The sequence below is a fragment of the Bufo bufo genome, chromosome 6 (genome assembly GCF_905171765.1).
Source record: "Bufo bufo chromosome 6, aBufBuf1.1, whole genome shotgun sequence".
Taxonomy (NCBI): domain Eukaryota; kingdom Metazoa; phylum Chordata; class Amphibia; order Anura; family Bufonidae; genus Bufo; species Bufo bufo.
Window position 1 is genome coordinate 384,209,376 of NC_053394.1, and position 26,622 is coordinate 384,235,997.

Genomic DNA, 26,622 nt, shown 5'->3' on the forward strand with positions numbered 1-26,622 from the left:
TATTTTTTTTTTATTAATTATCTTTATTACTTGAGATATAAAAACAAATTACAGTACAAAAAAGAGTTTTTTTTTCATTTTCCTTTCCCCTTATCCCCCCACCCCCCTCCCCATACCTGTGGTGCGTCAAAACAAAAAAGAGAAAAAAAAAAAAAAAAAAAAAGGAAACAATTATACAAACTGATCAAATCCTCCAACCGCCCCATATCTTAGTCCACTTCTCCTCAGCTTCCCTCTGTTTGTACATAATTTTCTCATAATTTTTTACCTTGTTAATTAGGTTTATCCATGTATTCATCTCTGGAATACATCGAGCAAACCAAGTCCGACTGACCAAAACTCTGGCCAACATCAGTATTCTACCTAGGAAAATCTTTTGATACTTATGGTTATTTATTTTGGAGAAATCATTAAGCACAAACACTTGTGGTTCGAGAGGAATTCGTATTTTTAATTTATAGCGGATAAAGTTGTTAATACTATTCCAGTATTTTATAAGTTCTGGGCAGGTCCAGATCATATGAAGATAATCCGCACCTGAAGTATCACATTTAGGGCAATTAGAGGTGTCTCTTAGCCCACATTTATTCATCCATAAAGGGGTAACATATAATCTATGACAAATATTAAAATGTACTAGAACATGGTTAAAGTTCTGGGATAGTGACCCTAAATTCCCAAAAATATTCTCCCACCCTTCTACTTGTATATTCGGACAATCCATCTCCCACGCTCTTTGTCCTGGTGATTGTGTATCACTAAATCGTGCCTTAAGTAATAACTTATATATATTTGAAATCTTCAATCTAGGCAGTGTCCCCCCTACCCAATCGTTCAAAAAAGATTAACTATCTATATCCAACACCGATTTATCGTCCAAACTGGATAATGCTGAACGCAGTTGAAAATATCTAAACCATGAAACATTTTCTATATTATGTGATATCTCTATAAATGACTTAATCTCTCTATCCTTTACTACCTGTGAAATATACAAGATTTTATTTTTTTGCCAGAATGTGTCAGCTGCAATATCATCTAACCTTTGTAAGTGCAGATTATGCCAAAGAGGCGTGAATGTAAGTGAGCCCTTTACCTTCAACCATGTCCTAGTAGTAGCCCACACTTTCAGGAGTAATTTTATAGTCTCTCTATAGCCCTGCTCATAGCTCCTCAATAGCCCAGATTCCAGAAGAGTGAATATATTACTATGAGCGTGGCTACCCACTATTTTCCCTAGAAGTGCACTATTTTCTGATTCATAGCACATCAATAACTGAGTAGCAATAAAATAACCTTTGAAGTAAGGGAGATTTAAACCCCCGCACTCCAGTGATTTATACAAATGTTCTAACTTTATTCGCACTCGTTTTCTTCCCCATATTAAATCATTGATTATTCTTTCCATAAGTTTAAAATATTTGTCTTGTATCCAAATAGGTGTATTCCTAAGCACATAAAGAAGTTGTGGTAGAATCACCATTTTGACCAATGAAACTCGGTCAGCTCTAGACAGGGGAAGTCTCAACCAGATCCCTATTTTGGCTCTAATCCTTGTCACCATGGGGATCAGATTAAGTTGTAAAAAATTTTGAACCCTGGGTGAAATAATCAAACCCAAATACTGAAAAGAATCAACGATATCCAACTGCGTCACAAGAACCTCTTTCTGTGGCAGGGGGTCTATTGGCATCAAACTGGTCCTAGACCAGTTTATAAGAAAACCGGACACCTCACCAAATGACTTAACCATTTGAATAATTCTGGGGAGAGTTGTTTCCGTATGGTCTATAAAAAAAAGAACATCATCCGCGTATAAGGAAATACGGTCCTGCACCCCTAGCGTACCAAATCCCTTAACTTGATCATCCTGCCTAATGGCCAGCGCAAGAGGTTCAATATAAATGTCAAATAACAATGGGGATAATGGGCAGCCCTGACGGGTCCCTCTATTTAAATCAAAGCTAGTTGTCAGGATCCCATTGAGACTCAATTTTGCCTTGGGGAATCTGTACAGTAACTTAAGAATGCCTATCAATCTTTCCCCAAAGCCGATCCTTGCCAGAACCTTCCAGAGGAAGGACCACTCCACCCTGTCAAAGGCCTTAGAGGCATCTAGTGACAGGATGGAGCGAGCGGTCCCCCCAGGGGCCTGAATATTAGCAAAGAGAATGAAGATTGTGGTGTGTGCCCTTGTTTTGAATAAAGCCATTCTGATCCGGATGGACAATGGCGGAGATAACCCCAGAAAGCCTTGTGGCAAAAATCCTCGCAAAGAGCTTTACATCTGCATTGAGCAGTGAGATTGGTCTATATGATTCTAGATCTACGGGATCTTTGCCTTTTTTTGGAATTAATGTTATTACGGCTTCCAACATTGAATCTGGTAACTTCCCGTCCTCCACTGATTCAGAAAGGACCTCCAGCAGTCTGGGGAAAATAAAGTCCCCATATTTACTGTAGAATTCATATGGGAGTCCATCTGAGCCAGGGGTGGAATTGGCCGAACATAATTTAATCGCTCCCTCAAGTTCCTGTATTGAGACATCCAATTCCAGTGCTTTCTTTTGCGCCTCAGTAATAGTTGGAAAAGAAATGTCATCGAGATAAGCATCCATCTTATCATCTGTGATCTTCAAATCAGCTTTATACAAATCCAAAAAATAGTCCACAAAGGCCTTCTCTACAGGACCCTGCCCACTAACCATCTTACCATTAACCAGTCTAACATTATCTATATATTTTTTGGATTGTTGACTTGAGATTACTCTGGCCAAAAGTTTACCAGGTCGCCCTGACTCCGTAAAATATTTTTGCCCTTTGAAGAAGAGGCCCTGTTGGGCCTTATCCAATAAAAAGTTAGAGTATACTTGTGTGGCCATTTGCATACTTTCTCTATTCTCCTCTGTCTTATTCATATAAAAGGATTGTGTCGCCATTGATGCAAGTTCTTCCAGATTTTTCTGTTTTTTCCCATACTCCTTTCTAAGGTTCGCATTATTACTGACCAACATTCCCCTCATATATGCCTTAAAGGTATCCCATACCACTTGGATTTTTGCTGAGCCATAGTTGTTATCCCAAAATCGACCAATTTCATTCTGAATTGTTTCATGTGTCTTTATTACTGTTAACCAGTAAGGGTTTAATCTAAAAGGGGTTTTTTGTATGTGTCTTTCCTGGCTTAAACAGAGTTCGAGGACTAACGGTGAATGGTCCGAAATTGACCTTGTTTCATATTTCATTCGTTTTACGAGTTTCACGTATTTACTACTAATCAATGCAATATCTATTCTAAACATAGATTTACCTGCTTTACTAAAGCATGAAAAGGCCCTTTTCCCCTGTCCTAGATGTCCCCACACATCTTCAAAACCCGCCTCAGAACAAAACCGTGCCAGGGGAGACCCCTGAATCGGGCTATCTCTCCTGACACTCGTAGAGACCCTATCACGCAGAGGATCAATGACGCAATTGAAATCGCCAATAATCATTGTTGGACACTCTGGCCATTTTTTATCCATAAATAATAACAAAGAATTTAGAACCAAAAAGGAAAATGGCGGTGGAATATAGACAAAAGCCAAAATACATGTCTTCCCCCTTAATCTACAATATAAAAAAATAAATCTCCCCTGTTGGTCGACAGAGAATGCCTCACAGACGAAGTCAATCTGTCTATGTATCAGGACAGTAACACCTCTAGAGTGGCGGGAAAAGGTAGAATGATACGTGTGCGCGGCCCATCCCCTGCCGACCACCCTAGAGGTCTCTTCAGTAAGATGAGTTTCTAACAAACATATTATTGCTGGTAGGTGGACCTGTGTCAAATCAAAGATTGCTTGTCTTTTTCCTCTATCCCCCAATCCGCGTATATTCCAGGCAAGGATTCTAGTCGTCATTATCAAAAGCGGTTAGATAGAAAAAAAAAATAATAATAATTTTTGACGCACCACAGCCCATCACCCACCCCAGCCCCACCCCCCCGTATAGGTAATCCACCACGTATTGTAGTAGATTTCTCTCCTGTGACCATCCCTCCGACACTCCCCACACTCAGCCCTCCCTATTAAGAAACAGAAAAAGAGAAAAAGGGACAATTGGGGATATAGACCCCCCATAACAGTTATTGTTCCCACCAAATCCTGAAACTATTAAGTCACAGATCATTTCGTTCGAGCCAGTCCGCGGCTTTATCTGGAGTATCAAAAAATAGGATTTTATCTTTAACAATAATCCGCAATTTTGCTGGGAACATGAGAGAATATTTAATGTCCCTTTCTCTTAGCTTCTTTTTTAGCATCATAAATGTACGTCTCCTTTCTTGTATGACTTTTGAAAAATCCGGAAAAAAAGCCAGTCTATTGTCATTATATATAACCGGTGAGCATTCCCTCGCCCTTCTCAATAGCATATCTTTATCCCCTGTAGCCAATAACTTAACAAGAAATGTCCGAGGTTGTCTCCCTGGGATCGGTTTACCCCCTGGGACCCGATGGGCTCTTTCTATCATAAACAGTGGGGAGAAGGAGTCTTTTCCGAAATTCTCAAAAATTAACTTCTGTATAAATTGAGTAGGATTCTTCTCTTCAGCACCCTCTGGGATCCCTATTATTCTCAAGGTCCGCCACCTTTTTCTTGAGAAGATTACACTCTAGTTTCAATGTGGAGACTTCAGAGTTTGTTTTTTGGGATTCATTCTGTATCAAGGCCGTAGAGCTCTCAAGATTATTAACTCTGTCTCGGATTTTCGACAAATCATCTCTTATCAGACCCACATCAACCTGGATAAATCGAAGTTGGGTTGTAACAGCCTGTATTAAGTCCCCGTTTTGTTTAACTGCTAGGAGTATTTCTTCTAGCGGGGAGGAATTGTCATTGGGCATAACTTCTCCCATTATACCCTCTTCTTCTTCAAGTTGTCTAGAGGCTTTTTGTAATTCTATCTCGGTCACCTCCGGGTTACCATTTTTTCTAGAGGCAAGGTCCTTTTGTCCGCCCCTCGTGTTAACCCTTGGAGACCTCAGGAACTGATCTATTTTTGTTGTTTCAAAGGTTTTGGTGCCCTGTTTCTGACTAGAGAGGTCGACCGAGCGCCTATTGGCTTTTGGAGCCATGCCTCCTGTTTTATTTTTTTTATTTTTTATTTTTTTTATTTTTTTTCTTCTTTATCTTTTCTCCTTTCCCCCTTTTTTTTTTTTTTTTTCTTCTTTTTTTTCCTTTTTTCTTTTTCCTTTTTTTTTTCCCCTTCTTCTTTCCTTCTTTTTTTTTCTTTCTCTCTCTTTTTTCTTCTCTCTTCTCTTTCTCCTCTCTCCCCCCTTTTTTTATTTTCCGTCTCTTTTTTTTTTCTTCTCTCTCCCCCTTCTTTTCTTTTCTTTATTTTTATTTTTTATTTTTTTTTCTCCCCTCACTTTATATTCACTTTATATTCCTCCCTCTCTTTCCTTTCTTCCTTTCTTCCCCCTCCCTCCTCTTTTCCTTTGTTTTTCCTCTTCCTTCCTTTCTTTTGCTTTGTGCTTTTATAGCTTTTATAGCTTATTCCTTTTATATTTGTATTTATAATTCACTTTTTCTTTTTTTTTTTTCTCTTTCCCCCTCCCCCTCTTTTGCTCTTTGGCCACCTCACTTTTCTCTTTCAGCAGTGAGGGTACTAACAGTATGCAGAAAAAATATTTGTAAACTGGGATTATTTAAAACGTAACCTTTACTAGGTCATTTAAAAGATTAAGTCACACTGGGTGAGAGACGACAAAGACAACAATAAATTCCTCCGCTGCATCAATTCATATTCATATTCCGTTAAGAACTAATAAAAAGAAAAGATGGGTGGATCTCACCTCGTCTGGGCGGGGTCCAACTAGGAAGGATGGTACCAGCATATAGATTGAAAATATCGTAAAATGCTGAAGCAGTTTTAATCAGTAGTTAGTATTGAAGGTAGAGGGCATATGGAGACATAATAAGCCAGAGGGGAAAAAAAAAGGAACAACCTCACCAGCTTTAGTATACGTCCGTCCACCTGAAGAGCAGTGTCGCCGACCAGGACGACAGCGAAGCCGCCGATCCACAAAGCAGAAGGGAAGCAGAGTCCCCCGATGGAATCCAACAGCCCGTCCAGCAGCTGTCAGTCGAAGCGGTCACAGCACAGTTGGCCACCGCGGCACAGGGGAGGAGAGGAGGAGGTCCGGAAAGGCTGGAGACACGAGGAGGAGGTCGCACATGCGGAGGGGGGTCAGGCAGCACTCACAATCACGGCAAGGTTAGTCACTTCGGCACACAGAGAGAGGGAAGGAAGAACGACAAGAACTGGAGACATGGGGAGGGGGTGATGTATGTGGAAGAGGTAGGACCAGGCTCCCAGGTGAGCTGAGAATCAGGCGCTCGCCACCCACGCGGCAGATAAGAGCGGTGAGCAGGCGAATCAGGTCAGGCAGGGCTCGCAAGTATAAGCTCGCCAATACAATCCGACAGCCCGTCCAGCCGCCCGTCAGCCCGAGCGAGCACAGGAGAACTGGAACTAGTCCCGGCAACACAGGGGAGGAGAGCAGGAGGACCAGGAGAAGGCAGGAGGTTAGGAGTCAGTGGTTAGAACAGGAGCACATTCCCCGCGACCATAAGGAGCATAGGGGCAGGAATCACTGAAGAGACGCCAGGAGGATCAGGATAGCGAAGTAGCCGAGCCCTGGGGAGCGCGACGTACGTGTCTACGTCATCACCCTCACTGGTCACATTTAATACTGGGAGGGAGGGGGGGGCGCACTGGCCACCAATAAATAAAGAGTGAGGGGGGCCGCACTGGTAACATTTAATACTGGGGAGGGAGGGAGGGGGGGTCGCACTGGCCACCAATGAGTTAAATACAGGGGCGGGAGGGGGGGGGGTCTGCCCCCTGCTGCCTGGCAGTCATGGCCCGGGGCCCTAAGCCCCTAAGCAGAGCCAGTGCTTGCTTTGCTTCCTTCGCTGGGCTGGCACAAGTTAAATCGCCGACGCTGTGTTGTTTTTTTTACACCGCGCCCGGCTGCAGAGTAGAGTGAGGAGGCGAGAGGGGGCGGGGCATGCACGGCAGTTCCCGATAGGCTCCGCCCACCTTCCAGGCAGGAAAGACAGTGAAGAGCCAGGAGCCGGAGCAAGAAGAAGCAGAAGATGGCTGCTGCACTGTCGCTGAATCAGTAGTAGACTGTAGTCCAGCCTAGAGACAGTGATTCAAGCGACCCTGAGACAGAGTGAGTGACAGTCAGTGTTACTGTCCCAGAGTCCCAAAGTCCCACCCCCGTAGTGTGTAATTAGGTCAGTAGTGACTAATGTACTGTGTTGGCATGGGCTGAGGGCGGGCAGGCAGGCTTTAGGAGTAATATATGATAATATGAGTGAAGTGCCACTGTGCCAGTCAGTGCTATGAGAGCCAGGCCAAGGCTGCCATGCAGATGGCACCATGGCACTGCACTGCGGTCAGGGTGTTGGTGAAGGATGACCAGGGACACTGAGACAGTACTGCCTCTCTGGGATGCCATCTGCCCATCTCTGCTGTCTATATACCAGGCCTACCCTGGTATATGGACAGCAGAGATGGGCAGATGGCATCCTCTGGGCAGTACTGTCTCTCTGGTCATCCTTTACCAGCACCCTGACTGCCACGGTCCTGCTTGGCCCGGCTCTCCTGGCACTTCACTGCCTGGTGCTCGGCTATCAGCACTGAGTGACAGTCAGTCAGCGCTGATAGCCAAGCACCAGGCAGTGAAGTGCCATGAGAGCCGGGCCAAGCAGGACCGTGGCAGTCAGGGTGCTGGTGAAGGATGACCAGAGAGACAGTACTGCCCAGAGGATGCCATCTGCCCATCTCTGCTGTCCATATACCAGGTCTACCAGCATTACCCCTTGATATACCACCTGCCCGCCTGGTCACCCCACCTAACACTCAGGGAGACAAGTGACTCAGACTGTTAGGTGTGGGGTGACCAGGCGGTATATGAAGGGGTAATACTGGTAGGCCTGGTATATGGACAGCAGAGATGGGCAGATGGCATCCTCTGGGGGTTGTATCTTACATGGGACTATATGCTGGAGGAGCTGAAGGAAGAGTGATGTATTTTACATGGGACTGTATGTTGGAGGGGATGAAGGCAGGACTGTGATGTATCTTACATGGGACTGTATGCTGGAGGAGCAGAAGGCAGGGGGAGTGATGTATTTTACATGGGACTGTTTGCAAGAAGGACTGAAGGCAGGGGGAGTGATGTATCTTACACGGGACTGTATGCTGGAGGAGCTGAAGGGGGCCGTAATTATTACTATAATACTACAGAGGTGGTCATTATAATAATAATAATACAGAGGGGGCCATTATATATTATAATTATACAGAGAGCATTATACTTATGGGCACTAAGGGGGGAAGGGGACGTCTGTTATATTAAGGATGATAGTAAAGTGAGGAATCTAAAACATTTTCTGCGAAACTTTGCAGAGACGAGAAGCGGCTGAAAGAAGGTGTCATGACGGTCCTATCTCCGAATGAAGACGTTGAGGAAAGTCTATATCACAGGAGATGTCACTGGATGTAACAGGTATGTGGTGCTGTATTCTACTGTATATTTCATAGCAATGTTATGTCCATCCAAATATCTGTTTCACGGTAGGGTAGAGGGGAGGGGGTATATAGAATTTGTCCCGCACTGCCTCAGCCTGGCCCCAGACTTGAGGTCACACTGTGCGTAAGGTGGAGAGGGCGTAGATGGGGGGGGGGGCTCCATGTCTATTTTGCTTGGGGCCCCCAAATTCCTTTAAACGGCCCTGGCCGGAAGGCTTCTAATGCCGCCCGCACTGTCAATCTCTCTAAGTTATCTTTGAATGTACATTCAATCTGAACACTTCCCTAACTCCCTGAAGCTAGAGGACAGCTACCGATAACCTGTTCTCTCCTTCTGGGAAGGGACTTCAGTTATACTCAATGACATGACAGCCCGTGTTTTACACCCCTGGCATATACGTCATATGAGCCCTTCCTCATTTTCCGAGGATATTCGTTACAACAACCTATACTCCATCCACTAATATGATTCTCTTTTTCATATTAACTGGAAGACATCTATCGGTGTGACAGATACGCGACACCAATAGAAACACGCCTATCAATGTGACAATAGTCTACTGCTGGTAGGACGAGTAAATATTTTTAATCATCAACTGTCTAAAGTTGGAAAACGTGTAACTATTGTAGGAAGGAACAAGGGGCCATCATCGATGGCCGGTAAGTGTCACCGAGGTTTCTGCCCTCGGTGAAGTAAGAGACGTTTTTTTGCTGAAGTGTCATTATTTTCTTTGTAGTCTGACACTTCAGCTGTTCAGTATGGCTGTAAAGCCGATCCGGGACGGCTCTTACTGGGAGTAGCCAAAGTACTGGGTGGGTGGCTAATCCCCACGTTCCAGGCTGGGTCTTGGGAGGCTTATAAAAAGCAGTCAGCTTTATCAGGTGGTGTAGATTATCCTCCATCTGACATTTTTGGAGTTTTCCCCTAATGCATTCTGAATGGAAAAGAATCCACTCAAAATGCATCAGTTTGCCTATGTTCAGTCACCATAACGCTTTAGAGGTGGACACCAAAACGCTGCTTGCAGCGTTTTGGTGTCCGTCTGACGAAATTGAGCCAAACGGATACGTCCTGGTACACAATGTTAGTCAATAGGGACAGATCAGTTTTCTCTGACACAATCTGGCACAATAGAAAACCGGTCCGTCCCCCATTGACTTTCAATGGAGTTCATGACGGATCCGTCTTGGCTATGTTAAAGATAATACAAACGGATCTGTTCAGAACGAATGCAGGCGGTTGTATTATCTGAACTGAAGCGTTTTTGCAGATCCACGATAGATCCACTCAAAACGCAAGTGTGAAAGTGGCCTAACAGAGAGGATTGTTAGATTGCTGTTACACGCTGATACAAGTAGTGGGCCCATGAGTGGAGAGGGTGTTAGCAGTAAGTTTGTGTTGACGTTTATTTTTCCCCTCTTCTGATCTGTCACAAGAACAACCCCAAAATAATGGATCCTGTCTTTTGAGCATCCGCCTTCACACGGTCAGTAATTAGTCAGTATTGGTAAGGCAAAAACAGGAGTGGGTCCAAAACAGAGATGACACGTGATGGGAATATTTGCATGTCTTCTGTGTTTTGGACCCCACCTGCTTTTGGCTTCCAACTCATGATCAAATCCTGATGCAAAATACTGACCGTGTGATAGAGGCCTTATGGATGCATCAAAGACGGGATCCGTTGTGGTCTTCATTTTTCGGTTCTCCTGATAGATAAGAAGGGTCAAATACATGGTGATGACAACAAGGCCAAACACGGACACTAGTGTTGCGAGGGTGGCAAAAGCAAGACGAGGTAATATAGTGGTCCTGTCCTGGTGTGGCAGCACACTGCAATCAGAACATTACTGCCAGAATGATCTAGTCTGATGCATCAGGGATCTGTGTGTGGACATCATGGCTGATCCAAGCCTGATTCATCTTTACAAAGGTTAATCTCTCTACATTTTGTGTTGAAAGGTGAGTTCTCTTTAGGGTAACTCTGCCCCCCGCCGCACTGAACACGCTCTCTGATGCCACACTGCTGGCTAGGCAGGAAAGCTTGTCCAGAGCAAACACGACCAGTTGCGGCGACGATCCAAGTTTGGCTGCCCAGAAGTCCAGGGGATCTGGGATTACAGGGTGCAGTCCAAGTATGCCACCAGCTGCTGGTTCCATGTCCTGCTGCTGCTGGGTGGTTTCTTCAGTAGGCAGGTGAAGAAAAGTACTCATTAGAGGCTCAAGACTTAAAGGAGTAGGCCACTTTCTGGCTACTGATAATCAATGTGTTTGCAAAATGAGTAAATGCCAATTTAATAAGGTATTCTCTTTTTTTAGCCAAGTCCTTTGTGCTGTCCACACAGCAGTCCTGTCTATAAAATGGCTGCTGATGGAGGGTCATGTGACCAGGCAAATTACACCTGCTCTAAACCCTTCAAATTTCAAGTGCAGATGGCAGATATGGTGCATTTGAGTGGAGAAGGCTGAGTGATGTGTCTGGAGTTGTTTTTGCTTGGTCACATGACCCTCCATCAGCGGCCGTCTTATGGACAGATCTCCTGTGTGGACAGCACAGAAAATTTGCCCAACAAGGGGACACAACTTATGAAATATAGCAAACGTCACATAAATCAGGCTATATTAGTAAGTGTCATATAATCATCTTACATGCATATTGGTCAACAATAACCAGAAAGTGTCCAAGCCCTTTATGTTGCTGCTGATGGAGCTGGTGCTCCTCCTGCTCCCCAGCAGTCATCACAGTGGAGCGTGTGCTCAGAGGGTCGCCCGGGTCAGACCTTTGTGAGGATGGGCAATGGGGCACATAGGCAGAGACCAACCAACTACATAGTAGTTACGTTTATCATTCCTCAGCATGTGTAAAAAAGCCCCTATTTTGGCCTGGTAGTGAGGGACTAACATGGTGGAGAGCCAGTAGTTCACCTCTTCCGAATGGTGATAATGACGTTGTCACTATGCAAGCAACTCAGCATGTATCTGGCCATTTGCACAAGGGAATCGGAGGGACTCCCTGCCTCCATCTCCACTGCATACTGCCACGGTCTGTCGGTGTCATCTGCCTGGTCTTCCATATTACTCTCCAGCTCCTCATGTTCCTCTCCTGTCACTTGGGGAGATAAACCACCTATTTCTGTATACAATTCCTGTGCGTTAATGTCTTCTCCCTCATCCTCCACCGTTCAGCCCCCACAGGGCTCAGGTGACCGTAAAATGTAAGAACCATGTCTCCTGTTCTCTCGCCAGCCAGACTAATGAGCATCTGCTTCAGGATGTCAAGGAGTGGAATGGCATCATTCATTCCATAGTTCTGGTGACTGTCAAAAAGAGTGGTCTCCTCAATGGGTCAAAGCAAACGGCAAGTGTCACGCATGAGCTGCCACTGGGTAACGTCGAAGTTACATAGGGGAGTACCCCTGTACGCTTTCATCATCAAGAAATCATTAACATCCTTTCATGTCAGTCCAACATGTGGAGGATGGAGTTCCAACATGTGGAAACGTTGCATATGAGGCGATGTTGGGAAACACTATTCTGCCTTTGCAGCTCAAGGAGGGTGTGTTTTGTACTGTAAAAGTGGCTGAAGTGCATACAGTTTCTTGGCCGTTTTCAAGACGTCTTGCAGTTAGGTGGAAGATTTCAGGAACTGTGTTACAACTAGATTGATGCAGGACCAATAGAATGTTCTTCCCGTTATTGGTGACCATGATTCCGATATTCAGTTGACGAAGATTCGATTTCTTGGTTGAAGACGTGGAGCAGTTCCTCCCCGATGTGACTCAATTCGCCAGGCTGGCCAGGTGCAGAACAGCCTGACACCGCCATGCTCTGCATAGGTGATATGCTGAAGGACAGGAAGGATAGGTGGTGCTGGAATCACAGCTTGAGAATGTGGAGGCGGCATTGCGATCACCTGGCCAAGTTGTTGGTGTATCTAGGCTGGAACCACATTTACCCAGTGGGCTGTAAAGGATGTATATTGTCCTTGACCATAGTTACAGCATCACACGTTGGCGGTGCCATGAACTGTGCCAGACACCGACAAGCTCAAGGACTGGCTCACCTTCAGCTGTATGAACGTATGCAGGGCTGGCCGTCAGTTCTTTGAAATGTGCAGAATCAACCACATGGAAAGGGAAGTACTTTAGTACCAGCAACTTGGCCAGGAGCACGTTCAGCTTCTGTGCTGTTGGATGAGTGCACATATTCTGTTGTCTTTTTGCAATCGCCTCTGTGATCAATTGCTGGCGAAACACATGACAAGGAGCATCAGTACCAGTAGACTGCTGAGGTGGTGGAGCCCTGACTTCTGGAAAAGGTGTACAGGCTGCTAGGAGATGCGTCAGGCTGTACCACTACATTAGCACCATGGTTTTCCCAGGCCACTTTATGGTGATGCTCCATGTATTGACACAGGGCCGTGGTGACACATTGGCACCATGGCCACTCTTCACCTTCTGCCCACAGATTCTACATATGGCCACGCTGACGTCATCTGGTGACTTGTTGAAAAATTCCCACACCGGTAAGTTTGGCATTTTACCCCCACCACTGCGTGCTGACTGACTGCCGCTGTCTCTATGAAGACTTGCACCATTAGTTGTTTCCGGAGAGGTAGGCTCCTGAGTAGCAGACAGTCTACCCTGAGCACGTTTAGCTCCAGATCTCACACTGCTGACACTCTGCTTGCTCAAGGCCACGCTTGCAGCCTGCTGGCTCAGCCACTTGCTGCCGCTGTCTCAAGGACACGCTGACATTCTCACTCCCTAATGATGATGATGAAGCCCCCTCTTCACCTGGCTCCCATGTGCGATTGGCTACATCATCCACTACTTTCTGCTTATCACTTATGTCACCCTCACCAGTCTCATGGCCGCATCCTTGACCGCTCGCAACATCTGCTCCCACTCAACTGTCATCGTCACTACTTGCATGCCTACAGGAGGAAACAGCGGACCTCTCCTTCAAATCTGGACTGGGCAGTAGCTGCTGACTGTCCTCAGTAATATCTTCCTTGCTAAAAAGCGGAGCATAGCGGGCGGCATACATTGCTTGCCTGGCAGAAGGAGCAGCAAAATAAAGAGGCAGGTGAGGGACAGGTGAGGTCACAGAGCTTGTACCTGGGCCATGCCACCTAAGTGTGGTGTCAGAAGAACCCACCCCCTCCTGGCTGTGGGTATCTGATGTCAGTTGAGATGATGTTGAAGACTAAGTCAACCATTTCAGGACAGCGGGAATGATCGTCAAAACGTCACAGATGACTGGCAGCTCTCGCCCGTTGCTACACTTGCTGCTACCACCCCCCATCCTTCTTCTGCTGTAACTTCTGCCGGCTCCAGCAACATTTTTGCCACTGCCCTTCCTTTGGAGATCCCTGGCACCTCTTTTTTGCACATTCTTAAAAAATGGGAGGTGTGTTGCACAGACCAAACGGCATTACTAGATACTCATAATGTCCGTTAAGGGTACTGAAGGCCATTTTCCACTCATCGCCTTCACGGATACGGATTAAATTGTAGGCTCCATGCAGATCCAGTTTAGAGAATATCCTGGCACCACAGAATTTAACAAACAGTTCAGAAAACAAAGACAAAGTGTGATTTTGTTTAGTCCACGATAATCAATGCAAGGACAAAGAGATCCATCTTTCTTTTTTACAAAAAAGAAACCAGCCCTAGCCAGATAAATGGACTTGCGAATTAACCTTCTTTCCAGATTCTACTTGATGTAGTCAGCCATCGCTTGAGATTCGGGTGAGAGGAGATACACCCTACCACGAGGAGGAGTAGATCCAGGCAACAGATGAAAGGGGAAATCGTATAGATTATGAGGAGGAAAAGTCTCTGGTCCTTTTTTATTGAAGACATACGCAAACTAATTATATACAGAAGGTAGGCCTTCTAAATTTGCAGGTGGTTGGCAGTGAACTTTTGGCTGTACAGAGGTCAGGCACTTCAGTTGCCAGTGGATTATCTCTCCTGATTTCCCTTCCAGGATGGATTTATGGACTCAGACCCAGGGTAGCCCCAACATGACAGGGTTCCAGAAGTACATACAGGGAAATCTCCTCAGAATGTAGAACTCCAACTTGAAGATCCAGAGGTTCAGTGTCATATAACACAGATTCGGATAGGGCTTTGCAGTTGACCGATGTCACAACCAAGGGATTCTTGAGTAGTCGAACTGGGATTCGATACTGATCCACCACAGCCTGGTGCAGAAAGTTTCCTGCTGAACCAGAGTCAATGGAGGCTGTCGCAGAGAACCTAGCATTACCAAATGACAGTAAAAAATAGGTTTTCAGAGATGCACTGATCTTCAATTATAGTCACCTCTACTAATGACCCAATGCACTGGAGTCCCGACTTCCTAGGACAGTTGTGGACATGATGGCCGGAACCACCACAGTATAGGCAAAGACCAGCAGAGAGACTTTGCCGTCTTTCCTCATCTGACAGACTAATGTGATTCACCTGCATGGGTTTAGGAACAGCAGACACAGAAGACGGAGCCACCCAGGGCTTAAGTGTTCTGGCAGAAGACTCTCTGAGGGATTCATGGGATCTTTCAGACAGACGGATGTCGATTCTAGTAGCCAGAGTCACTAAGGCTTCCAAAGCAGATGGAATCTCTTTTCCTCCAAGTTCATCCTTGATTTTGCCATTAAGTCCTTCCCAGAAGGTACCAATGAGAGCATTTACATTCCAGGACAGTTTAGAGGATAAGGTACGGAATTCAATGGAATATTGTCTAACAGAGCGTGCACCTTGACAGATGCACGAGAGAGCTGAGGAAGCAGATAAGAGACAATCTGGTTCAATCACTTTGCGAAATGAGTCCAGAAATAGAGCAATATTGTTAGTGATGGGACTGGCTCTCTCCCAGATAGGATTTGCCCATGCCAAGGACTTTCCTTCTAGATGGGAAATAATAAATACCACTTTAGCATGTTCAGAAGGAAATTGGTAACATAAAAGTTCACATAGGACTTTGGCCATGTCAGGTTATGAGTCATCGGAAACCATGGCCTGAGCGTACTGTTACGACCAGTGGGTGGGACCCTTTGGTCAAACCAGAGATATTGTGGATTCTCTGAGTCAACCTAGGAATGGCAGCCACTAACCCCTAGGGTGTTATTCAGCACTCTCCCAGGAGAGAAGATAGAACTCAGCAAGAGAGAAACTGAACCACTACCTACAGGATTAGTAAACATGGCTGACAACTCACTCACTGACTCAGACAACAGGTAACACTCAAATAGCTCAAGATGCGGTTAGAACCGCAGTTAGTGTGAACTGAGTCCAATAACAGACATGGTGGTGAGAAGTGGTATTTTGCAGAGAGGACTGGAGTAATGGTAGCAGATGATAATGATGATGATGATTATTGTCAGAGACAGAAGCTGAAGCGTGGTCAGAGACAAGCCAGAGATCAGAAGCAGCATGGCCGAAGGATTCGTCTGGTAGGCACGCGCCTGCCTTATCTGGCGGAGACAGCAACGAGCAGCGAGGCAGGAGATGCTGGGATATGACAGGTGAGACAGAGGGAGGTATGGCAAAATGCCCAGGCCTAACAACTGTATGAGGTCAGACCAACGGTCCACAGACATAGAAACAGACGAACATAAAGGGCCCATGTCACACACACATCTGAGTTCTCGGAGCGCCAATAAAAACATGACACCCTGCACATTACATAACACACATAAAACATTATAAAAATGTAAGTGGTTCCTCTCCACACATTTACTGCCTCAATTTATACATTCCCTTTTTCCTTGCTATTAATATGACTTATTGTTAGTATGCACGCATGCTTTACTTGCCTTCATACAAGTACCTAACTTTCCTGTAACTCAACAACGCATTCACACACAGCTATTCATAGCCACAACCAGAGCTGCACCGAGAGAGAAACATCTTATAAACATGCTCGTTTCTGGCTAATATTGCCCATTTCTTTTCTCTTCTACAAACAGAAAGTAAATCCAATTATTCAAGACAAAATAGTAAAAAGTGCAAATAACAGAATAACAAAATCAATACAATGCCATGTAGACTCAATGCATAAGGGACAGCCTATCTTATATGCAAATAATCATTAATATTACTTATTATTTAAGTGTCCATCCATAAATGTTACATCTGTAAAAAGGGTTTGCCGTCTGAGTATAATAAACCCCTCTGTTCAAGGTGTTTGGAAAAAATTGTTTCTGAGGAGTCTCCTTCCCTGTTGGATAAAATCAGACACATTATAAAGGAGGAAATAGGTGGATCAAAAATTAGCTTCCACGTCTCAGAGACCCTCTACTTCCATGACCGAGATGTCCGCTTCCTTAGAGACTGACGGTCCGGAAGAGGAATTAGATGAAGGGGAACTTCCCTCCGGGTCTGAGTCGGATTCCTCAGAGGATGAGTCTGGGAGGCCGCTTTGTTCCATAGAGGACACTGACGCATTGTTAAAAACTATTAGAGCGACCCTAAACTTAGAAGAATCCAAACAACCCAAGACGGTGCAGGACCTTATGTTCAAGGGTATAGGAGAAAAACGGAAGAGAGTCTTTCCCCTTCACTCCAATATTACTAGATTAATTAATAAGGAATGGGTCGACCTAGAAAAATGACCTTGGGTTTCTAGAGTCCTAAAAAGAAAATACCCTTTCGCAGAGGAAGATACAACTTTTTGGGATAAGTGTCCAAAAGTAGATGCCCCAGTTGCAAAAATTACAAAAAAGTCTGCGCTACCCTTTGAAGATTTAGGTCTGCTAAAAGACCCTATGGACAAAAAGGGTGAGGCGCTACTGAAAAGATCCTGGGAAGCCTCCATGTCCATCCTAAGGCCTAGTGTAGCTTCCACTTACATGGCCAGATCTATGTTAATTTGGATAAGCCAATTAGAGGAACACCTAGTGGCAGGAACCCCCAGAGAAGATATTGCGGCCTCCTTGCCGATGCTTAAGCAGGCGGCGAAGTTTTTAGCGGATGCCTCGGTAGACTGTTAAACTGGCAGCCAGATCAGCGGCCCTCTCAAATGCCACCAGAAGAGCAGTGTGGCTTAGGTCATGGGCGGGTGACGCTGCATCTAAAAATAAGTTGTGCGGCATCCCCTGTGAAGTTTTATTGTCCTGATGAAGGGGGCAGTCCGCCCCTGAAACGCGTAGACTTTTGAATAAAAGATTACCTATATGGTAACATTTCAACACGGAGTCATTCTTCTGCATCAGCGCCGTTTAAATTTGGTCCGATCTTCTTCTTTCAACTATCCCCTGTGAAGGAGATACAGTACAGACCAAAAGTTTGGACACACCTTCTCATTCAAAGAGTTTTCTTTATTTTCATGACTATGAAAATTGTAGATTCACACTGAAGGCATCAAAACTATGAATTAACACATGTGGAATTATATACATAACAAACAAGTGTGAAACAACTGAAAATATGTCATATTCTAGGTTCTTCAAAGTAGCCACCTTTTGCTTTGATTACTGGTTTGCACACTCTTGGCATTCTCTTGATGAACTTCAAGAGGTAGTCCCCTGAAATGGTTTTCACTTCACAGGTGTGCCCTGTGAGGTTTAATAAGTGGGATTTCTTGCCTTATAAATGGGGTTGGGACCATCAATTGCGTTGAGGAGAAGTCAGGTGGATACACAGCTGATAGTCCTACTGAATAGACTGTTAGAATTTGTATTATGGCAAGAAAAAAGCAGCTAAGTAAAGAAAAACGAGTGGCCATCATTACTTTAAGAAATAAAGGTCAGTCAGTCAGCCGAAAAATTGGGAAAACTTTGAAAGTAAGGGCTATTTGACCATGAAGGAGAGTGATGGGGTGCTGCGCCAGATGACCTGGCCTCCACAGTCACCGGACTTGAACCCAATCGAGATGGTTTGGGGTGAGCTGGACCGCAGAGTGAATGCAAAAGGGCCAACAAGTGCTAAGCATCTCTGGGAACTCCTTCAAGACTGTTGGAAGACCATTTCAGGGGACTACCTCTTGAAGCTCATCAAGAGAATGCCAAGAGTGTGCAAAGCAGTAATCAAAGCAAAAGGTGGCTACTTTGAAGAACCTAGAATATGACATATTTTCAGTTGTTTCACACTTGTTTGTTATGTATATAATTCCACATGTGTTAATTCATAGTTTTGATGCCTTCATAGTCATGAAAATAAAGAAAACTCTTTGAATGAGAAGGTGTATCCAAACTTTTGGTCTGTACTGTAGATTGTTCGGGTCGGTCCTGGATGACATCTTAGAAAAGGCCACTGATAAAAGGAAGGGGTTTCCCTCAGACCCGAGGAATTTTCGTCAAAGACGAAACTTTCCTTCATCATCGAGAGGCAGGCAGGATCAGAAAAAAAGAGATTTCTCATACCAATGGTGTTTGGGAAGGGGAAGAGGAAAAGGGTTTTTATTCAACCCCTCAGATTCTTCCCAGAAATCATCAAAACAATGACGCCAGAGGCAGGGTAGGAGGAAGGTTACAGGATTTCGTGTAGGCCTGGAGAAATATTTTCAGCTCTCCGTGGGTGCTGGACGTAATTTCATCAGGCCTAAGGCTAGAATTTTCCTCTTTACCGCAGGATGTTTTCCAGATTACTGGAAAAACCAGATCAGTCCAGTCCTTAATCCTAGACCAGGTAAAGACCTTATTGCAGAAAGAAGCCATAGTTCCAGTCCCCCTGGGGGAAGAAGGAACAGAATATTATTCTCCTATATTCCTCATAAAAAAGCCGAACGGCTCTTACAGAGCCATTATAAATCTAAAAGAGCTGAACCATCATCTGCTTTACAAGCGTTTCAAGATGGAGAGTATAAAATCCACGATCAGTCTATTAAAAAGAAACATCTTTATAGCAACTCTAGATCTTACCGATGCATACTACCACATTCCAATTTGCAGAGAACACCAAAGATATCTCATATTTGCAGTTCGGTCAGAGACAGTAGTACATCACTTCCAGTTCCAGGTCCTCCCATTTGGCCTTACGTCAGCACCGAGAGTCTTTTCTAAGGTAATGGCAGATGCGGTAGCAGACCTACATCTGAAGGGAATATTAGTTGTCCCTTATTTAGACGACTTCCTTATTGCCGCAGAATCAGAGGATCTACTTCTGGAACACATAGAATTTGTAAAGCGGAGTCTAACAGATCTAGGATGGTTGATAAATACGGAGAAGTCAGATATCCGTCCAGAAAATAAAAAGGTCTTTTTAGGGATGTTGTTGGACTCGGAACTCATGAAACCTTCCTTCTACAGGAAAAAATCCAGAAGATCAGTCAGGAGTTAACCCTGTTCCGCAGCAGATACAAGGTAACAATCCGTTTGATAATGAAGATCTTAGGTCTGATGTCCCCGGCTATCCCAGCAGTAAGGTGGGCCCAGGCTCACTCTCGGACCCTCCAGTCATTCATGCTCAGAAGATGGAACAAGAGTGTAGACTCACTGGAGATGAAAGTGAGAGTTCCTCAATACGTAAGAGACTCCTTAAGCTGGTGGCTGATCAGGGAAAACTTAGGCAGGGGCGTTCCTTGGCAACAAACAGACGTTGTTACAATCACTACAGACGCCAGCAGAAGCGGCTGGGGAGACTTTTCAGATCAGTCCATAGTACAAGGTACCTGGCAGAAACATCTAAGCTTAGCTTCTTCCAACCTAAGGGAGTTAACCGCAGTTTGGGAAGCATTAAAAGCCTTTCACCCAGAACTCAGGGGAAAGGAGATAATTATATTATCGGACAATACCACAACCGTAGCTTACTTGAACAAACAAGGGGGCACAAAAAGTCCAGCCCTAGAAAAAGTCGCAAAATAAATATTCCAGTGAGCCGAAAGAAACGTACTGTCAGTCTGAGCAGTTCACATAAGAAGAAAGAACAATGAGGTTGCGGATTTTCTCAGCAGAGATGCCTTGAAAGAGGGCAAGTGGTGCCTGAACCGGAAAATATTTCTTCTGATAACAGAAAAATGTTTTTTTTCCAGAAGTAGATCTATTCGCAATGTGACTAAACAGACAGAAAAGTTCGGTTCTCTATCCTACACAGATCACCCATTCATAGTCGACGCTCTCTCCCAGCCATGGCTGGACGAGAACTTGTATGCCGTTACTCCATTTGCGCTAATCCCCAAGGTTCTACAAAGAGTGTTGCTGGGAAGCCACTTGTTGCTTCTGATTGCACCTTATTGGCCCAGGAGATCATGGTTCCCACTACTACTAAAGAAGTGAGCAGGGGACTTTTGTCTACTACCGGATATCCCGGATCTCCTTCACCAGGGCCCAGTTTGGCATCCCAGGGCAACTCGACTTCAGCTAGCAGCGTGGAACCTGAAAGGGAATTATTAAGAGAAAAAGGCCTCTCCGATGAGGTAATTTCCACGATTCTCTATAGCCGCAAAAGTGTGACATCAAAGATCTATAACAGAATCTGGCAGTTATTTATAACATTTACAGATGGTGATATCAGAGGCCCCTTTATGATCGCTAAGGTTCTGGAGTTTCTCCAGTCGGGTCTACAAAAGGGTCTTAGAGTTAGCACAATTAAAGTCCAGATATCTGCTCTAAGTGCCTTTCTGGATATTAAACTGTCAGAAGCGGACCTCATCAAAAGATTTGTGAAAACGGCCCGGAGAAAACAACCCATGGTTAGGCCCACTCTTTCCCCTTGGGATTTAACTCCTTAAGGACACAGCCTTATTTCACCTTAAAGGGACACTGACAGGCCCAATAAGCATATTTAGGTATACAGTATATATGACAGTACAGGTCTTATCAAGTGTATTAAAATTATCTAAGTATCCCCCCTATCCACCTTATAAATACCAAAAACAAAAGTTTTATAACCTGCTTGTCTCGTCTCCAATCTGCCCAAGGGGCGGTGTTTCATCTCAAAATGCGCCCAGACAGCTGCTCCCAACTGCCGTTCTGAAGCCCCGCTGAGCTCATCAATATTCACATCGCTGGGCGGCGGCTACAACTCTCCCCGACTCAAGTGCCCGGCGCATGCGCATAAAGCAGAAGCTGCAGCGGCCTCTAAGACGCAGACTGTCTGTACGCAGGCGCGATGTGACCCCGGCCGGGCGCATGCGCTGAAGATTAGACGTAGGAGGATTGAATTGGCCATGCGCAGGATCTTGAGTCGGGGAGAGTTGTAGCCGCCGCCCAGCGAAGTGAATATTGATGAGCTGGGCGGGGCTTCAGAACGGCAGTTGGGAGCGGCTGGCTGGGCGCATTTTGAGATGAAACGCCGCCCCTTGGACAGATTGGAGACGAGACAAGCAGGTTATAAAACTTTAGTTTTCTGTATTTATAAGGTGGACAGGGGGGATACTTAGATGATTTTAATACACTTGACCTGTACTGTCATATATATACCTAAATATGCTTATTGGGCCTGTCAGTGTCCCTTTAAGGACCAGGCCATTTTTGCAAATCTGACCAGTGTCACTTTAAGTGGTGATAACTTTAAAACGCTTTGACTTATCCAGGCCGTTCTGAGATAGTTTTTTCGTCACATATTGTACTTCATGACACTGGTAAAATAAAGTAAATTTTTTTTTATTATTATTATTTATAAAAAAATACCAAATTTTGCAAAAATTTGAAAAAATTGCTAATTTCCAAGTTTCAATTTCTCTACTTCTATAATACATAGTAATACCTCCAAACATAGTTATTACTTTACATTCCCCATATGTCTACTTTATGTTTGCATCATTTTGGGAATGATATTTTATATTTTGGGGATGTTACAAGGCTTAGAAGTTTGGAAGCAAATCTTGAAATTTTTCAGAAATTTTCAAAAACCCAATTTTTAGGAACCAGTTCAGGTCTGAAGTCACTTTGGGAGGCTTATATAATAGAAACCACGCAAAAATGACCCCATTCTAGAAACTACACCCCTCAAGGTATTCAAAACAGATTTTACAAACTTTGTTAACCCTTTAGGTGTTGCACAAGAGTTATTGGCAAATGGGGATGAAATTTGAAAATTTCTTTTTTTTGCCACATTTTCAATTTTAACCCATTTTTTCCACTAACAAAGCAAGGGTTAACAGCCAAACAAGCTTGTATCTTTATTGCACTGATTCTGCCGTTTACAGAAACACCCCATATGTGGCCGTACACTACTGTACGGCCACACAGCGGGGCGTAGAGGGAAAGGTGCGCCGTTTGGTTTTTGGAGGGCTGATTTTTATGGACCGGTTTATTTACACCGTGTCCTGTTTCAACCCCCCTGATGCACCCCTGGAGTAGAAAATCCCTAAAAGTGACCCCATCTAAGAAACTACACCCCTCAAGGTATTCAAAACTGATTTTACAAACGTCGTTAACTCTTCAGGTGTTGCACAAGAGTTATTGGCAAATGGGGATGAAATTTGAAAATTTCATTTTTTTGCCTAATTTTCCATTTAAACCCATTTTTTCCACTAACAAAGCAAGGGTTAACAGCCAAACAAGACTGTATCTTTATTGCCCTGACTCTGCCGTTTACAGAAACACCCCATATGTGGTCGTACACTACTGTACGGCCACACAGCGGGGCGTAGAGGGAAAGGTGCGTTGTTTGGTTTTTGGAGGGCTGATTTTTATGGACTGGTTAATTTACACAGTGTCCTGTTTCAACCTCCCTGATGCACCCCTGGAGTAGAAACTCCCTAAAAGTGACCCCATTTTGGAAACTACGGGATAAGGTGGCGGTTTTGTTGGGATTATTTTTAGGGTACATATGATTTTTGGTTGCTCTATATTACATTTTTGTGAGGCAAGGTTACCAAAAATTTAAATTCTGAAATTTCATCTCCATTTGCCATTAACACCTAAAGGGTTAATAAAGTTTGTAAAATCAGTTTTGAATACCTTGAGGGGTGTAGTTTCTTAGATGGATCACTTTTGTGGAGTTTTTACTCTAGGGGGGCATCAGGGGGGCTTCAAAAGGGACATGGTGTCAATAAAAAAGGCCATCAAAATCGGCCTTCCAGAAACCATGTCGGTCCTTTCCTTTTGCGCCCTGCCTTTTAGTGATACAGCAGTTTACGACCACAAATGTAAACTGCAGTATCAGGGTAATAAATATTAAGTTTTGTTTGGTTGTTAACCCTTGCTTTGTTACCGGAAAAAACAGATTGAAACGGAAAAGTGCCAAAAATAGCTGTTTTGGCACAGTTTTTTTTTTTTACCGTGTTAATCTTGGGGGTTAGGTCATGGGGTATTTTTATAGAGGAGATTCTTACGGACGCGGCGATACCTAATAAGTTATTTAGGTTTTAGACTATATTATCCTTTTTGATACAAAAAAATGTTTTTGTATCTCTAAAGTCTAAGAGTCATTTTTATTTTTTTTGCCCATTATCTTATGTAGGGGCTCATTTTTTGCGGGATAAGAGGACGGTTTTATTGGCACTATTTTGGGGGCTATAGGACTTTTTGATCGCTTGCTATTAAAATTTTTGTTGTGTAAGGTGACAAAAAAAGTTCTTTTGGACCGTGTTAATCTGGGGGGTTAGGTCATGGGGTATTTTTATAGAGGAGATTATTACCGACGCAGCGATACCTAATTTGTATACTTTTTTTTAAATTATTTTAGTTTTTTTGGGTGTCTCAAGTCTGAGAACCAGTTTTTTTTATCCGATGTCAGTGGGTAAATTGGGATATAAATTTAGTACTCCATGGAAGTGTGATACTCCCTGTAGCAACCATCAATGCAGAGGCCCGGGTGATCGGTGCTCGTGCCGCACTGAGTAGTGGTGTCCTTCCGTATCCCCCTCCTGCAACACACACTTTTTTGGGGTTCGTCCCTTCTTTCCAGTATGGGGGACCACACCTGGAAAGTGTTGGCCAGGGACGATCCGGGCGCCTCCAGTTCCTGAGGTACTCCGGCCTGCTCTTTCCCGGTCCGAAAAGATCAGGGCCTTGAGGACGGCCTCATAGAACTGAAGGAATGTTCCTGTGTTGCCAGCGCTTCGGGATAGTACAAAATATTTGTACAACTTTTTTATACCATGCCCGGGTTTTGCGCATGGCTTTATATGGCTTGAGGACTTGATCAGAGAGATCAACTCCTCCCATATACCGATTGTTGTCGATGGTACAATCGGGCTTGAGGACCGTTGCCGCGGTACCTCGCACAGGGACAGGGGTGATGCCGTTACCATGAATTGTGAACAGTACAAGGACATCCCTCTTGTCCTTATATCTGACCAGCAACAGGTTTTCACTGGTAAGGGCATGGGTCGCACCCCTGGGGATAGGTACCTGGAGGGGGTGGGCAGGGAGGCTGCGTTGATTTTTTCGCACGGTCCCACAAGCGGACGTGGATCTGGCGGCAAGGGACTGGAACAAGGGGATACTAGTATAAAAGTTATCCACGTAAAGGTGGTAACCCTTATCTAGCAGTGGGTACATAAGGTCCCACACAAGTTTCCCGCTAACACCCAGAGTGGGGGGACATTCTGGGGGTTGAATAAGGGAATCTCGCCCCTCGTATACACAAAACTTGTAAGTGTACCCTGAGGTGCTCTCACAAAGTTTGTATAGCTTCTCGCCATACCTCACCCGCTTGGAGGGCACATACTGGCGGAAAATGAGTCTCCCCTTGAACACAATGAGAGACTCATCAACCGCGACCTCTCTTCCAGGTACATAGGCCTGTACAAATTTGTCCCCAAAATGATCGATGACCGGCCGTATCTTATACAGACGGTCATAGGCAGGATCACCTTGGGGGGGACATGCTGCATTATCTGAATAATGCAGACATTTCCGGATGGCCTCAAACCGGGAGCGTGTCATGGCCGTACTGTAAAGTGGGGCCTGGTAGAGGACGTCCCCTCTCCAGTAATGCCTGACACTAGGTTTCTTGGCAAGGCCCATATGCAGCACGAGGCCCCAAAATGTCCTCATTTCGGCTGCACTGACCGGCGTCCAGCCACCGGGCCTAGCCAAAAAGGAGCCCGGGTGTTGAGCAACGAACTGTTGGGCGTACAGGTTCGTCTGCTCCACCATCAGATTTACCAGTGGGTCACTGAAAAATAAAAAGTCATATTCAGTGTAGCCCACTGTGAAAATCTGTATTCCTGATTGGCCTACAAAATCAGGAATCACGGGCTCATATCGCTCTGGGGTACACCAGACAGGTTCACCGGCAAGGTGCTCCGGTGGATTTAATTGGTGGGCCGGAAAACTAGTACGAGCCCCAGAGCTGCTCGTACTAGTGTGGGCCACAGGGTCCCTAGCATGGCGGTCCCCTTGCTCCGCCTGGCGGCGTCTCCGCCGCCTTGGGGGCTCATCATCATCGCTAGATGATGAGGAGGACGCGGATGACAACAGGAAAGTGGGGTCATCCTCGTCCTCACTGGGACTCTCGGAGTCGGAGGCTAGCTGAGCGTATGCTTCCTCGGCCGAGAACGTCCGGCGGGCCATAGGGGAGTGAGTGTGTGTCTGCGTGTGTATGTGCGTGTGTGTAAATCTTTATTTGGTGTGCGTGTGTGTGGGGGCACGGGTGTTCGCGGACTTATCCCTAAAACTAACAGAAAAAAAAAGACTAACTAAAAAAAGGGGGAAAAATGTGATAAAAAAGTAAAAAAAAAAATCAAAACCGCTGATCAACCGTCCGAAGTTGATCAGCGGTGGGGTGTGCGATGCGCTAACAGTGGCCGGACGCTAAGAGTGCCGGCCACAGTCAACGTATGCACAAAAAAAAAATGCCTGCACCCCAAAAAAGTTGTAGGGGGGGCGGGGGGCAAGCAGCAGAACCCCTAGGGGGTCTAGGGTCACACAGCTGTGCTGTGGACCCCAGACACCCTACTTAGGGTGATGCAACAAAACTTTTTTTTACCACTAACTCTCCCTTTTATATCCCTGCCTAGCCCAACCTTTCCCTATACTTTCCCTAATTACCTGATGATAAAGATGGGGGTGCTGGGGCACAGATCGGGTCCTGGGGGCAAGGATGGGTGCTGGGGCACAGATCAGACACGTGCAGGCAGCTCCTCTCTCCTCGGGCTCCGGACACAAAAGGAGGAGGAGAGGAGCGCTGCTATC

At 45.0% G+C, this 26,622-nt stretch overlaps 1 long non-coding RNA gene across 1 annotated transcript; it reads left to right on the forward strand.

Annotated features, from left to right (window-relative positions):
• Positions 1-1,019: 1,019 nt before the first annotated feature.
• LOC121003634 lies at positions 1,020-14,975 on the forward strand. Its single transcript, XR_005779575.1, has 3 exons — positions 1,020-1,196; positions 5,665-5,675; positions 14,964-14,975. It is a non-coding gene; the product is annotated as an uncharacterized LOC121003634 (long non-coding RNA).
• The last annotated feature ends 11,647 nt before the right edge of the window (positions 14,976-26,622 follow it).